The following is a 14,990-nucleotide window of genomic DNA, read 5'->3' on the forward strand; positions in this document are numbered from 1 at the left end:
TTCGGCCGCTAGTTTTGTTAGAACGAGAGGCACTACGTCTGTGCTTAGGCCTTCCAAAATACGTTGCAAATGCCGTATTATACATGGAAGCAAGAATCTCACCCATATTATGCCGATTTCACCTTCTGACCGTTCAGACCTTCTTAAGGCTATATGAATCACCATTAAACCGTCCTCAAATTATTTTCATCTCCGATCCAGAATTATTTTTTCCTGTTCATTGCCCCAGGTTTCATAGACCACAGATTATATTTGTGCAAACATTACTTGAACCACTAAATGTGCAAATTCGTGATGTGCTTCCTAATAATACGCATTCAAATTACCCAGAGATCAGGTTCGACGACATTTTCCCGAAGCACGCGAAACTGCTCCCTTACGGCATCTTAAACGCCATGTTGCAAGACCACCTAAGCACCGTAGAAACAAACATTATCATTGCAACAGACGCCTCACAGTGCGAGGAAAAAGCTGGCATTGGAATATTTTGTCCTGCGCTTGACTGGTCTTTTTCTTTAATATTGCCTGATTTTGCGCCTATTTTTCTGGCCGAATTGTTAGCAGTAATCCTAGCTTTACGTAAATTAGACCAAATGATTACAACGGCTGCTATTCTTACTGACTCCCTTTCTGTATGCTCTTGCCTTACCGCTACTAATGAGTCACCCATGCTAAAACTCTTCCACTTACTAGTTCCTGCCCATGTGCAATGTATTCATTTGATTTGGGTGCCTGGTCATAAAGGTTTGTTTTTTAATGAAACTGCCGATTCACTGGCACATGCATCACTAGCCGGCCCTGTTCTTCCTATTCTACCAGTGACAGCACAGATCACGGCGGCAAGATTTCAGATGAGATCAATTAGACCAGCCTTATCAAACCCACATTTGACAGCTTCTCCAGAGTATAAACACCTGGCATTTCCCTGGTATAGCGAATCTTGTTACACAAAGATGCTTGAGGTCTGCCTCACCAAATTACGCTGCCGCATTCCCTCCCTAAATTTCTATTTACACAGGTCGGGTTTGGTTCTTTCTCCCCTTTGTTCTTTTTGTAAGGAGGAGGAGGAGGAGACGATACAGCACTTTCTTCTATCTTGTCGCCGCTTTGCTGCGTTAAGAAAAGGATTGTTGGAGATACCTTTTCGAAGAATTGGCCTGGACTTGACAGAACCTGCAATTCTTTCGTTCGGGGCGTCCACTTTGGGATTCAGCCACAGGGATGCATGCTTCGCTGTCCAAACATTCCTTACAGAATCTAAACGAATGCCCTGCTAAATTCTATTTTTATTAAATTTAAATTAATTATTACTCATTCAACAGCACCTTCCTGATTACATTTTAGCCGGTAATTCAACCCTATTCAATGTTATTCCCATAGATATTAGGAAGCTTATGCTCTATATTATTTTGGAATAATCTACCCATTTCTTGGCCAATCCCCCATCGTGGGTAGGAGCCACACGTGTCACAGGCTACAACAACAACAACAACAACGACTTCACTGGGATCCAGCCACAGGGATGCTTTTCTTTCAGTCTCCAATTTTATTAGAGAGACAAATTTAAAGAGTACGTACCTTGCTGAATTTCTAAAATTATAAATAATTTGTATTGTTTCATTTCTTTGCGCTAACTTACTTTGTCAAAAATTCTTAACAATATTTTCAGTGCACTTCTAGATTACAGTTCTATAGTCCCACGCTCCTCTAGTTTCGCTTTACTTCTAAGCATACGGAAAACCGTCTGCTCCTTGGCCAATTCCCCATAGTGGGTATGCGCCACTGTTTAGGATACAAGACAAGACAAGACAAGACAAAACGATCGAAGCACTCGAGAGAGGAGCGGCCGGCACGTTATAGTCCCACGCTCCTCTAGTTTCGCTTTACTTCTAAGCATACGGAAAACCGTCTGCTCCTTGGCCAATTCCCCATCGTGGGTATGCGCCACTGTTTAGGATACAAGACAAGACAAGACAAAACGATCGAAGCACTCGAGAGAGGAGCGGCCGGCGCGTTAGGCACGACCGGTCTCTTATTTTGCTTCCCCTGGGCAGCCCGGTTTGGATCTCAGTCAAGATCAACACGAAAAAAAAAATGGGGGGGGGGGCACAGAATAACGGAAGCAATGTTCCGCGGAGCTCGACTTAACAGGCCTGTTCGCTTGCCGGGGCCTTTTGGTCTCGTTGTCTTTGGCGTTGTCTATGGCTCGGCTCGGCGTGGAAGCGAGCCCCGGCCGTGGCGGCCACCTATATTTGCCTCCGACTGATCCGTGTCGGACGAGTCGGCGCGGCGTGTAGAGTTCTCCCAGCAAGGTTAGCACAACACGAGTGTAAAAGTAAACACCGTCTGTAAACCGTCTTCGCCCGCCGCCTCTCAAGGAGCAGCGATGCGTGACGTGCGTGTATACACTCCGAAACGCGGCCACCACTTCCGTGCCAAAGGCGCACGTTTTCACGTTATTAAGTCTTATAACGTCACTCTTCGTACTTTAAAGACAATGGAAATGTCAAGTTTTGACGTCTCGAACGCTTTTTTATTCCTCTTTTTTTTTCTTTTTTTTTGTTCTTGCGTCCGGCCTCAAATTCGCGTTCAAGTAAATATACCACGGAAGCAAACAATGCGGGTAACTGCGCAACACCCTTTCGTGTCGAGATGCCTGCAGGCGCCGAAGTGTATAATGTCGCTGCAAATTTTAATAACGCCGAGCTATCTACCTCCAGGTCTAACGAAGAGCAACCAAAATACCCAAACCCTGCATGTGTGTTACCGTTTTTTGAAAGAGCTCCTCGCCTGCAGGTCCACGGGCATTGTAAACAAACACGTTTTTTTTTTTTTTTCAGTAGGCCACGGACCAAACTTCGCGCAGCCGAGCCAAGCCGTTTCCCCCCTCGAAATCGGCCATCTGACCGCAGGTTCCGCGCAGGAGGAGCCATGGGCAAAGCTTGCGCAGAGTTTCGACAGCCTGACGCGATTCTCGCGATGTATTGGTCTGTAGACCGGGCCACCAAAAACCCTCGTCCCCTTGCCTTCGTTTCATAGACGCATCCCGATGAGACTCGTGTACGCAGCAGCTCCAGCAGTTTCTTACACGCGCGCCTGTGATATCACTACACACGATGTGGCCCCCCAGAGCACACAGCAACCGATCCCACGCCGACAACTCGCGTGGCCCCTTTTCCGGTATTCCGCCATTTCTCCGCTGTCGCTTTCGGTGACGGGGAGCCATCCCAGAGTCGCGTACCACCTATACTCGTCTCTTGCGAAACACCGTCAGATGCCGTGAGTGCTTCGAGCTCCTTTCGGGAACCCGCTGGCTGTAATCCCATTGGCCAACGACAAGCACCAGCTTCGTCAGGTGCGTTTCTGCTTCCAGCTACATGCAACGATCGAGGCGAACGGCTTAGAGCATCAGAGGTCAACATCGGTTTGCTGCAGGATTACAAGCCAGCTTGTCTTTGTGTGCCACCCCCGAGCAGAAGCGACCATCGCTGTATTCGGGCGGCAGACGCCAGTTTGACGGTCCGGTCTGAGAAGAGTCAACAAAGGACGGTGATCCGTAACCACCGCGATCTCTCGGATTCAAAAGGTGTAGTCACAGAACCGTGCCACTCGAAGTAAGATATATATATTCTAAAGCTTCTCGCTCAATTAGAGAGCGCTTTTCTTTCGGCTTAGGTGACCGTTCGCGACCTGACACTGATTGGCCTGCATTTGGCCGCTTATATATATACGATGGAAAAGTGTAGCGCCGACACCGCATAGGGTGAAGCGTGGCATCGCAACAGCAACGGCAGCTGGGGATCAGAGCACGCCGGCATAAGGGTCGAACACGACGCGTTACTTGCCTGCCATGCTGAAATGCCGCGTCCGATGATGATGATGATGATGATGATGATGATGATGATGATGATGATGATGATGATGATGATGATGATGATGATGATGATGATAAAGCCTCAATCAATGGCACAAACCCACTACGGGGGATAGGTCACGAATCGGGTGGTAACATGATTGAATAAATAAAAGAATTTGGTTAATAAATAACTAACACAAAAAAGTAAAATAAATATATAATCCAAGATGAAAAATCAACTGTGAATACATGAATAAAACTAGTGATCAGTACTATAGTAGGCCTTGCGTTGATAGGAATACTAAAAATAAAGAAAATAATAATAAAACATATACTTAAACTTGAGTAAGCTAAATGTTTTAATAATAATACTAGAAGGATTTAAATTGTACATTTGTGCTTTTACTTTTTGAATTTCCTAGACTGAAGTAGAAGTAAATCAATTGTGGAAACTAAGAACTATTAACCAGGCATTCTTTTTGTGCCACATAGAAAATTATAAATGGCTAGGCAACGTTCCTGTGGCTGTATCCTAATACTGTTGCTCCAAGGGAAAGAATAGCAGTGCTGTTTAAAGGCAATCCTACATTTTGAAGTGGGATTTCTAGACATAGTTTTCGATGAGCAGAAAATCGCCGACAGGATAATAAAAAAAATGATCGATAGATTCCGGTTCATTTCAGAGGTAGCATAGAGGGGATACAGCCAGACCACACCTGTGCAAGTAAAAATTAAGTGTTGGAATACGGCAACGCAGCCTGGTAAATGAAACTTCGAATTTCCGGTTAGGACACCATTTCCGGTTTCAAGAATAATTTAGTTGCAAAAAATCTGTACATTTTGCTAACGACGGGGCTTTTTTATCTTCGCTCAAAGAAAATTGTCTATATCTTGCTGCAATGACGTGCGCCTTTGCCAGCAGCACAGATAGCACAGGACCTTCTGCGCGCCAATTTCATTTCACACCTCTCTTTCTTTTTTTTTTTTCAGCAAGGTTGTAAAAGGTGCAAGCACAGTGGATAGGTCCGGGATAATTAACTTGTAAATAGGAACCATTTCGAAAAAAAAAAAAAGGCTCCCAACTCTGCGACATTTCGCGACATTGCGTCAGCGTTTTCAAAAGAGGATGCCGCGTCCTTCGACATCAAGACGATGACAAAGATGCGTCACTGATGATTCGCAATACCTACGCTTGTCAGATCGAAATCTGATGAAATTCTCACGGAAATTAACGCTGTGTCACGATTTGCAGATTCACATTTTGACCTGTTCTGCCCTCCGCTATGAAAACATCCTCTAGATATGCAATTGAGTTCCTTTCAGGCCCCCTTACGACACAGACTTAATTTTCCGTTGCAATATTGCCGACACTGGAAGCGATGCCTTATGGTAACCTAACCATTCTGTCCAGCATCGTTGAAAAACCTTCAATTCTGTGCTACCTGCCGTTTGTCACTGTGCACGCGTCTAATGTTTCCCCTTCTCGGTGGCAGCGATGAAAAGACTTGAAACTTTCTCCGATATTTCATTTTGCTACCGGGTCGTATTAGTTACTTAACGTCTGCCCACAACCCCCCACGTAAGTATTTAGCTTCATCTCCTAAGCCCTTCCACCCCCAACCCCCCTCTCCGCGCCTAGGGTGTATAGCAAACCGGACGCGCCGTCTGGATGACAACCGTGTACCTTTCCTTGTTTTCCTCCTCCCCGATTCTCCTCTGCCAAGTCAGGGTCTCGGGCTTCTGCGGCCTTGCCTTTCCGTTCCAAACTTGTATTGCCTTTCTTCCTGCGCAGCTAGCAGCAGTGCTTCTTTTTTTCTTTGAAGCACAGTCAACATCATTCGCTTCAAAATAAGCTTCGACCTTGTCTCTGCACACCTGCCACTTAGCTTTCTTTTTATTTCGTTCTCGAATTCCAGTAGCCTGTGAGCCATCGCTAGCGTTGGGTTCCTTCTGCCGAGCCGTCCCGTGTGGGCATATGTTATAGCCTCCTTGTTGCACCCAGGATCCTCGCCGCCACAGTTAAGTTCTTCTGCCGGCTAGCGGTCGGCGCAACCGCGAGATGAAAACCAGACCAGTATATTGCTAGTCAAAAAGAAAAGACAGCAGCTTATTTCCGACTCGGGAATACGCGTACAGAAAAGAAAAAAGAAAGGAGAGAGAGAAAGAAAGAGAGACCACGAACGCGTGTACCGAGAGGCGATGCTTGACACAGACTCGGTTAACTGCGGCTTGAAGTCGTACATTTGTCACGGTGGAGGGCTGAGAAGGTGGAGGGCTATAGGTATAGCGCTTGTTGTTTCATTGCGCAATTCCGCAGGGTGAACAGAGCGGTTAACCAGCACGGTTTTCGTTGCGTTAGTTGACCCGTCATATATATATATATATATATATATATATATATATATCATCTTGATCAGCCTGGTTACGCCCACTGCAGGGCCAAGGCCTCTCCCATACTTCTCCAACTGCCCCTGTCATGTACTAATTGTGGCCATGTCGTCCCTGCAAAGTTCTTAATCTCATCCGCCCACCTAACTTTCTACAGACCCCTGCTACACTTCCCTTCTCTTGGAATCCAGTCCGTAACCCTTAATGACCATCGGTTATCTTCCCTCCTCATTACATGTCCTGCCCATGTCCACTTCTTTTTCTTGATTTCAACTAAGATGTCATTAACTCGCCCTTGTTCCCTCACCCAATCTGTTCTTTTCTTATCCCTTAATGTTACACCCATCATTCTTCTTTCCATAGCTCGTTGCGTGGTCCTCAATTTAAGCAGAACCCTTTTCGTAAGCCTCCAGGTTTCTGCCCCGTACGTGAGTACTGGTAAGACACAGTTGTTATACACTTTTCTCTTGAGGGATAACGGCAACCTGCTATTCATGATCTGAGAATTCCTGCCAAAGGCACCCCAGACCATTCTTATTCTTCTGATTATTTCCGTCTCATGATCCGGATCCGCAGTCACTATCTGTCCTAAGTAAATGTATTCCCTTACCACTTCCAGCGCCTCACTATCTATCGTAAACTGCTGTTCTCTTCCGAGACTGTTAAACATTACTTTAGTTTTCTGCAGATTAATTTTTACACCCACCCTTCTGCTTTGCCTCTCCAGGTTAGTGAGCATGCATTGCAATTGGTCCCCTGAGTTACTAAGCAAGGCAATATCATCAGCGAATCGCAAGTTACTAAGGTCCTGGTCCGGGACTCGAGCCCGGGACCAGCGCCTTTCCGGGCCAGCCGCTCTACCATCTGAGCTAACCAGGCGGCTAGCAGATGGCCGGGCGAAGTCGAATTTGTCAACAACGCGAAGCAAAGGCTCATTTTCCCTTAATTAGTTATCTCCACCTTGCGGGTTTCCGCAGAACTATTACGCAAGATCCTTGCCTATACTGTCTGCAATTTTTTTAGAACACTTAAATCGTGACAGCGCACGACGAAGGCTATGAACGGTGTTCCACCGGTCAACGAGGGTTTGTGTTCAAGTAATCTTGGATTGATGCATCGGCTGTTTAAAGCTTTCGCAACCCGCCGCGGTTGCTTAGTGGCTATGGTGTTGGGCTGCTAAGCGCGAGGTCGCGGCATCGAATCCCGGCCGCGGCGGCCGCATTTCGATGGGGGCGAAATGCAAAAAAACACCCTCTTGCTTAGGTTTAGGTGCACGTTAAAGAACCTCAGGTGGTCGAAATTTCCGGAGTCTCCCACTACGGCGTATATCTCATAATCACATCCTGGTTTTCGCACGTAAAACGCCATAATTTAATTTAAAGCTTTCGGAACCCACGTATATGTACTTGTAGAACACTGTCCTATGGGAGTTCAAGCGCTTTATAAAGCTCGCTGTCAATGTTTGGCCATTCGGGCAAAACTAAGCATTTTTTTTTTAATGCGATAGCATTACACACGGGGCCACTCTTGAGGTGTATCACGATTCCCCTGGTAAAATTCGAAGTGCGCTGTACGTATACGTGAGAGCTGAACAGTATCAACGCAATCGCAAATGTTCGAGGAACGTACGTAGTACGTTGTTAAACAATTTACACCCTTAGACGCGAACAGGGCTGTTAAATGGGTCTATAACTTACAGTCTTACAGCCAAAGAGAGTGTAAGAGTGTGAGTTATATGGACCGATGTAGACCATTATTCACCTTTAAGATATAGATATATAGATATGTATAGATATATATATAGATATATCTTAAAGGAACGCCATTTTGATAAATGAGAGTGTGCGAGGCCTTCCGTGACGCGCGCGGCTTTCGAGACGTCACAACCATCGCATTCCAAGACCCGCCGCGGTATATTTTAGAGGCTATGGCGTGGCGCTGCTACAAGGCTCGAGGTCGCAGGTTCGACCCCGGCCACGGCGATCGCATTTCGACAGGGGCGAAGAAAAAAAAGAAACCGCCCGTGAACTTAGGTTCATTTAGGCACACGTTGGGGTGATGGAACAAACGCGAGTTAATGACATCCTAGTTGAAATCAAGAAAAAGAAATGGGCATGGGCAGCACATGCAATGAGGAGGGAAGATAACAGGCGGTCATTAAGGGTTACGTACTGGATTCCAAGGGAAGGGAAGCCTAGCAAGGGGCGGCAGGAAGTTAGGTGGCGGATGAGATTAAGAAGTTTGCAGGGACAACATGGCCGCAATTAGCACATGACCGGGGTAGTTGGAGAAGTATGGGAGAGGCTTTTGCCCTGCAGTGGGCGTAGCCAGGCTGATGATGATGGTGACGACGACGTTAAGGAAAGGCAGCTCGTGAAAAAATCCCTCCGAAGCCCCTGCTACGGCGCGCCCAGTATGCAGATCGGGGTACTGGCACGCAAAAAACCCCAGAATTTAATCTTTTCAATTATGCTGTCGCATACTTATAGACATGGCGGTGCTAAGTTCTCGCCTCGATGGATGCGCCCTCGCAAATCGAGAGTTCCCCCCACCGCTCCTCCAGAAACCCGGGGGGGGGGGGGGGGGGCTACCTCGAATCCGCCCCTGGTTGGACCACGCCCCTCTCGATAGTGCGTGTGGTGGCCATACACTTCGCGACCAGATGTATACCGCAAAAGAAGTGAGAAAAAAGTGGGCATACACACTCGCTAAGAAGTTCTTACGCCAGATCAATTCCTAAGAACAAAGTATCAGGCACCAATGACGGCGAACATAATATTAGCGAAGGCGGCGTGCCAATGAAAAGCAGCTGTTACGAGTAACGAAGTTCTTTCTGAATTCAACCTCGGCCTTTTCGCAATATTTGTTCTCTCTCTCTATTTCTAGAGAAATATATGCTGCCACAATACCTCTCTAACTTGCTGACGTCATCTATAGCGCCGTTAAAACGTGCCGTACCGTGCGGCATGCAGTGCTATTTCTAGAAGCGGGAGGGGGGGGGGCTGTTTATTATTATTGTTTTTTTAAAGCCCCTCACGGCCGCTAAATTTTTCGCGGCTCCGCACTGACCATTGCCGATCTAGAACGACTTTCGCGCAACCGGAGTGGCCTAAAATTTCTAGCACCTTGCACTGCGAGGCCGCGGCCGATGACGTCATCGTTACACGCGCGACGAAGGCGAGCAAAACAAGCAGGCTTGGGCCCTCCCGCTGAGGCGAGATATACCGCACACTAAAACGCCTCCTTCTATATAGACATCCCACACCTAACGTAGTGCATGTGAAAGTGCGGTAGAGACTCATGCTCTCTCTCTCTTTCACTCCCCATTCCCCTCCCCACGTGTAGGGTAGCAAAGTGAACTCAGTCTGGTTATCCTCCCTGCTTTTCCTTCTCCTCTCTCTCTCTCTCTCTCTCGCGCGCGCGCCATTTCTCGCTTTCTTTTGCTATTGTTTTTATCGCGCCATATAGCAATTCCCCAAGGGAGAGATATATGTACACTTTTGCAATAGCCAGCAGCCTGCTTGCCCGCAGGGCCCGCGAAAAAATAAATGCGCGCGGTTTCCTCCTATAAGGATGTTTCTTTCTTTCCTGTTTTTTTTTTTTCTTTATTGGTATTCGCGGAAAGCTGCTCAGACGACCCAGGGAACAGTAAAGGTGAGAGATTCGCCGCGTGAGCCTCCCTTGTTGTTTGTTTTGATTGGTAGCGGGTAGCCTTCTTCGCTTTCTCTTTATCTCTCCGGGGCGGTATTACTTCTTTCAAGGGAAACTGAAAGGGAAGGTTAATTCCGCAACGCCCTGTGTGTCACTTACGCTACACTGTTTGGTGCCTCGAAATTCTGATTTCTGCACGCGGGTAGCTTAGCTTATAGCATAGCGCCTTTTCGATATGTTGGAACGAAGTTTCAGTTGTGGATATAGGTTAGAAAACCGATTTCTACTGATTCATTAACTACCTTACTATATAAGGTTTTACTCGAACGGCATTTCATTGTTTCCTTTGCCCAAATGTACTCTCCGCGGCCGGAAAGAAAGGTGAGTAAGGTGTACTAATCTCCCTCGAGGTGAAACTGTGTTTGTGAATTGTACAGCTGGCTATAGATTAACCTGAATTGAAGGAGTAATTGACACGCGCGGTTAGAAATTGCCGAAACTTTAATTGCCACATGTTTCTCGCATGTCCGGGTATGACGCTTGGCAAGTGTGATGGTTTGGAAACGCTTAAGCTACATTATCGTATAATTTGTTACTAATGTTAATCTCTCAAAATGCCGAAAACGTCAAATTTGCTGACGTTGCGTAGTAATATGGCAAAGTATCATTGTGTTGCTCACTGTATGTATATGCTTAAACGAGAAGATATCAAACTGAGGGGGGCATATATATATATATATATATATATATATATATATATATATATATATATATATATATATATATATATATATATATATATACACACGTTTTACGTAGTGTGTGTGTGTGCGTGTGTGTGTGTGTGTGTGTGTGTGTGTGTGTGTGTGTGTGTGTGTGTGTGTGTGTGTGTGTGTGTGTGTGTAATACAATGTTGCAGCGTAGCCCGAAAGGTGGTGCTTTGATAGCGATAGCAGAGTATTAGACAACTACACAAAGACTGCGCGTGTCAAGCCACTATTCTTCGCACGCTTGCTCTCGCACCCACAAGGTGTGGCGCGAGGGGGGAGGAGGAGGCGATAGAATCTTACCGCACTTGGGACTCCATATACGGAACATCAGGGCGTCGGCAGAAGTTTCGGTAAGCCAGGAAAGACGACGGCGACAAAAGTGACGACGTCACCCTGAAGTCCTTGCACCACAGCTAGTCGTGACGTCATTGATTTCGACGTCTACAATGGGGTATATACCTGAGGTTTTTTAGCGCACGAAAAGAGACGAAAGACAGTGGCAAGACGCGGACACAGCTCTGTGTCCACGTCTTGCCACTGTCTTTCGTCTCTTTTCGTGCGCTAAAAAACCTCACTTATGGAATACCAACACGCCCTAACCTACGCTCTTTCAAGGGGTATAAAGTTAAGTGTCTATCGCTACAGAATGGCCTACGAAATTCATTAAAGGAAACCAGCCTCTCAACTTAGCAAGCTTCGAGAATCTTTCCTGTGCTGAAAAAAAAAAGCCGTCAGGACAGGATAAAGTTCTTTAAAACCCGTGTGACACGTCGCACTGACGAACCGTTGCTAAGGTTCCGGCGCGAAATAATAAATAAAAATTCTGAATTTTTGCTTCATTTTTTTTCGCCATGTGAATGAAAAGGGAGCTTTGAAAAATAATTTGCCAATCTAAAATAATTTAGAGTGTTGCTGTTTAGCGTCACTTTAACCAGAGACATTTGTATTTTATTAAATTATCGAAAAATTCCACCATAAGTACTAAAGGACTCTGGTTTAACGCTGTAATGCTCAAACTCAATTTCACAATAAATCAAATTATAACGCCTTGTTCACTTTGATATATTTCTGGCCATGAGAAGTGCTGTAGATTTATAAAAGAGACAACACAATGTTTGTTGAGTTATACATTAATTAGTACATTAATTAATCATTGGTGTTGGCTTGCTGAAAACTCTCTCCGGTGTGTCATGAAGGCTACGAAATGCTGTGCGTTCAAATTTCGAGGCTTCAAAGCAACCGTGGTTATAACTGTTTTACCTTTACGTAAATTTAAAAAAATACCAGTGAAGCACAGTTCTCTAATTCTTGAATTGGATTGCTCGAAGAGGCGGTTGACGTTATTGGCGCAATAAATCGAAATGGGTAACTGACTAATAACAAAAATACAATGCGAATGCTTCATCATAATCCGGTGCAATTCCTCCGCTGTACCGAAGCTCTTTCAGATACCTCATTATATCCGAGCTTCGTAGTTTTGTAGTCTGCATTATACCGTACACATGTCGTTGCATACTGCGCCGGCTCTGTAGACATTTTTCTCATGGGCGCCGCCATACAGCGTTGGCGGTGGCGCCATCTATGGGCAGTGGGAATGACGCGGCTGGGACGTGCTGACTTGAACCGGCATGGCTGGCGGTTTGGATCGTCGTGGTCTGGTGAAATCCGAGGAGACTGGAGCCAGGAGTTCAGCGAACCGGGCCAACCAGACCGCCTCACAGACTGTGACGAAACTGTCTTATGTTCACTCTCTCCTTACTTTCTACGCCTTACTTTCTTTCCTCTCGTGCTTTCAACATCTCCTGTGGTGTTGACAAACGCCTGACCTGAATCAAAAGGGATCAGGACCATTTACGTACTAAGTGGTCGTGATCTCACTCGCTCGCTCGCTCGCTCGCTCGCTCACTCACTCACTCACTCACTCACTCACTCACTCACTCACTCACTCACTCACTCACTCACTCACTCACTCACTCACTCACTCACTCACTCACTCACTCACTCACTCACTCACTCACTTTGCTTACCTATTTACGTACTTACTTATCTACTTACTTACTTACCTGCTTACTTACTCGGTCGAGCGCACTCCGTATTGTATGCCAGATATACGCTTCGCGGCAGTTTTTTGGTGGGTGCCTTCACGCTCGCACGGTCCGTTTAATACGACGTGGCACATCTCCTAAGCGAGAAACTGTTTTGTTTCTCAGCACAGCACAGCACCCGTCGTGATGTGTTTGCGAGCGGGTGCTTGAGCCTACAGTCAGCCTCGGAGATTAGTTACGTATTTCTGAAAATTCGTTTCACGAATGTGACCTTACTGCAGCGCTCTCACTGTCCTTCTAAACTGGTGGCTTAGCAGCGATGAGTAGTTACGAAACATAAGATGATTCCAAGAACTGCGCGGGTCCGTGTTGCAGCGGAATAAGTGTTGCCGTTTACTTTGACGACAGTTGAAGTTGTTATCTGTAGATACGTTGCACGACTACCTCGTTTGTCGGGCGAGGTTCCCTCCCAACAATAAGATAGTTTTGGTTACTAATAACAGCATAACGTATGCAGTGTGAATCATACTTTTCGAGTGGTCGGGCTGCGGTCTGTGTAAGCGAGCGTCTGAAGCAGTGGTAGATGTCGGTTTACGGATCTCTTTGTTCTATATAGAACGCATGGTATAGAAGCACGCGGTATGACCACGCAAGGTCTTATTGGTATGTTAACCAGTGTGCATTTTTGTATTTTTTTTTTCAATATAAAGGAGGATGAAACAAGTTTTTTTTTTTTTTTTTACGGTCTTGTTCGTGTACCGTCCTCTACGACGCATTCGCCCGTTTTACAGGAACTGTGTCCTCATAACTAGCCGCCGTTTTCTTTTTATGCGATCGTCTTTGGGTGTTACTTCTTTACGGGGCAAAGAGACAATGTCGAAGCACAAATCGTATGTGTATCGTTCTAGTTTACCACCCGCAGTGATCGCTGTGTTGAGCACCGCCAGTCGGCCTCATAGGTGAGGCCTGTGTTGGCATGGCATAGCGATTTTAAGTCTATACCAGAGTTGAAATGCACGAGAAGCACGCCGGCGGCTTGCGCAAACATTTTATAACGATTGGCGCTTAGATGTCTCCGAGTCGCACGGTATACGTTGGCCGTGCGCCAGCACTCTTGTGTGTTCAGACAGTCAGAAGGTCGTCCAATTAGCGCCAAAATTCAGACACGCCGCTGCTTTTCGTTACAATTAATATATATATATATATATATATATATATTTAAAATTATGCCTCTGACGACTGAACACCCTAATTCTAAAAATCGTGTCATGCACCGTGTCTTTTCAAGCTTTTGCTGTTGTTTTTTTTTTCGTTTGTTGAATAACGTGGCTAAAGTTATATGGGACACCCTGTATACGTCCATAGGTAGATAGCGCACGCATGAGCATGCACACATGAATATATATATACAAAACGACACACGACCTGCTTTCATCTACATACGTCGATAAGCATGGTACAAGCGCGACACTCCTTATCGCGCTGTCTGTCGATTCGTGCCTTATTCATGTGGCTTCGTTGCTGCGAGCGCTTTATGTACCGATAAAGGTCACCATGGTCTACCAACACGTCTATCTCACCACACTGCTTACGTAGGTTTGTGCAATAGCGGTGTCGGGTTGTCTCATCACGTGAACACGGAGTGGCGATTACGTGATAGTGAAGTCACAAATAGGAAGGCGATAACGATGAAGAAAGGGGATTAATCGAGGGGCCCGATTTTTATTAGTCATATCATAAGAAGCCAACAAACACTGACACCAAGGACAACATAGGGGAAATTACTTGTGCTTAATAAATGAAATAAAGAAACGATAAATTAATGGAAATTAAAGTGGATGAAAAAACAACTTGCCGCAGGTGGGAACCGAACCCACAACATTCGCATTTCGCGTGCGATGCTCTACCAATTGAGCTACCACGGCGCCGTTTCCCCATCAACTTTCTTGGGTATTTATGTGTCCTAGTAGAACCGAACCCACAACATTCGCGAAATGCGAATGTTGTGGGTTCGGTTCCCACCTGCGGCAAGTTGTTTTTTCACCCACTTTAATTTCCATTAATTTATCGTTTCTTTATTTCATTTATTAAGCACAAGTAATTTCCCCTATGTTGTCCTTGGTGTCAGTGTTTGTTGGCTTCTTATAATAGGAAGGCGAGTTTCATACAGGTATACACCGGGCAATCGTCGCGCTCGATACAATTCCTACCTTTCGATCCCTGTCCTCTAGACAGGCGCCGATGCTGACGCATTGCAGTTGTTGTTGTGGAGAACGAGGA

The sequence above is a fragment of the Dermacentor variabilis genome, chromosome 8, assembly GCF_050947875.1.
Source record: "Dermacentor variabilis isolate Ectoservices chromosome 8, ASM5094787v1, whole genome shotgun sequence".
Classification (NCBI taxonomy): domain Eukaryota; kingdom Metazoa; phylum Arthropoda; class Arachnida; order Ixodida; family Ixodidae; genus Dermacentor; species Dermacentor variabilis.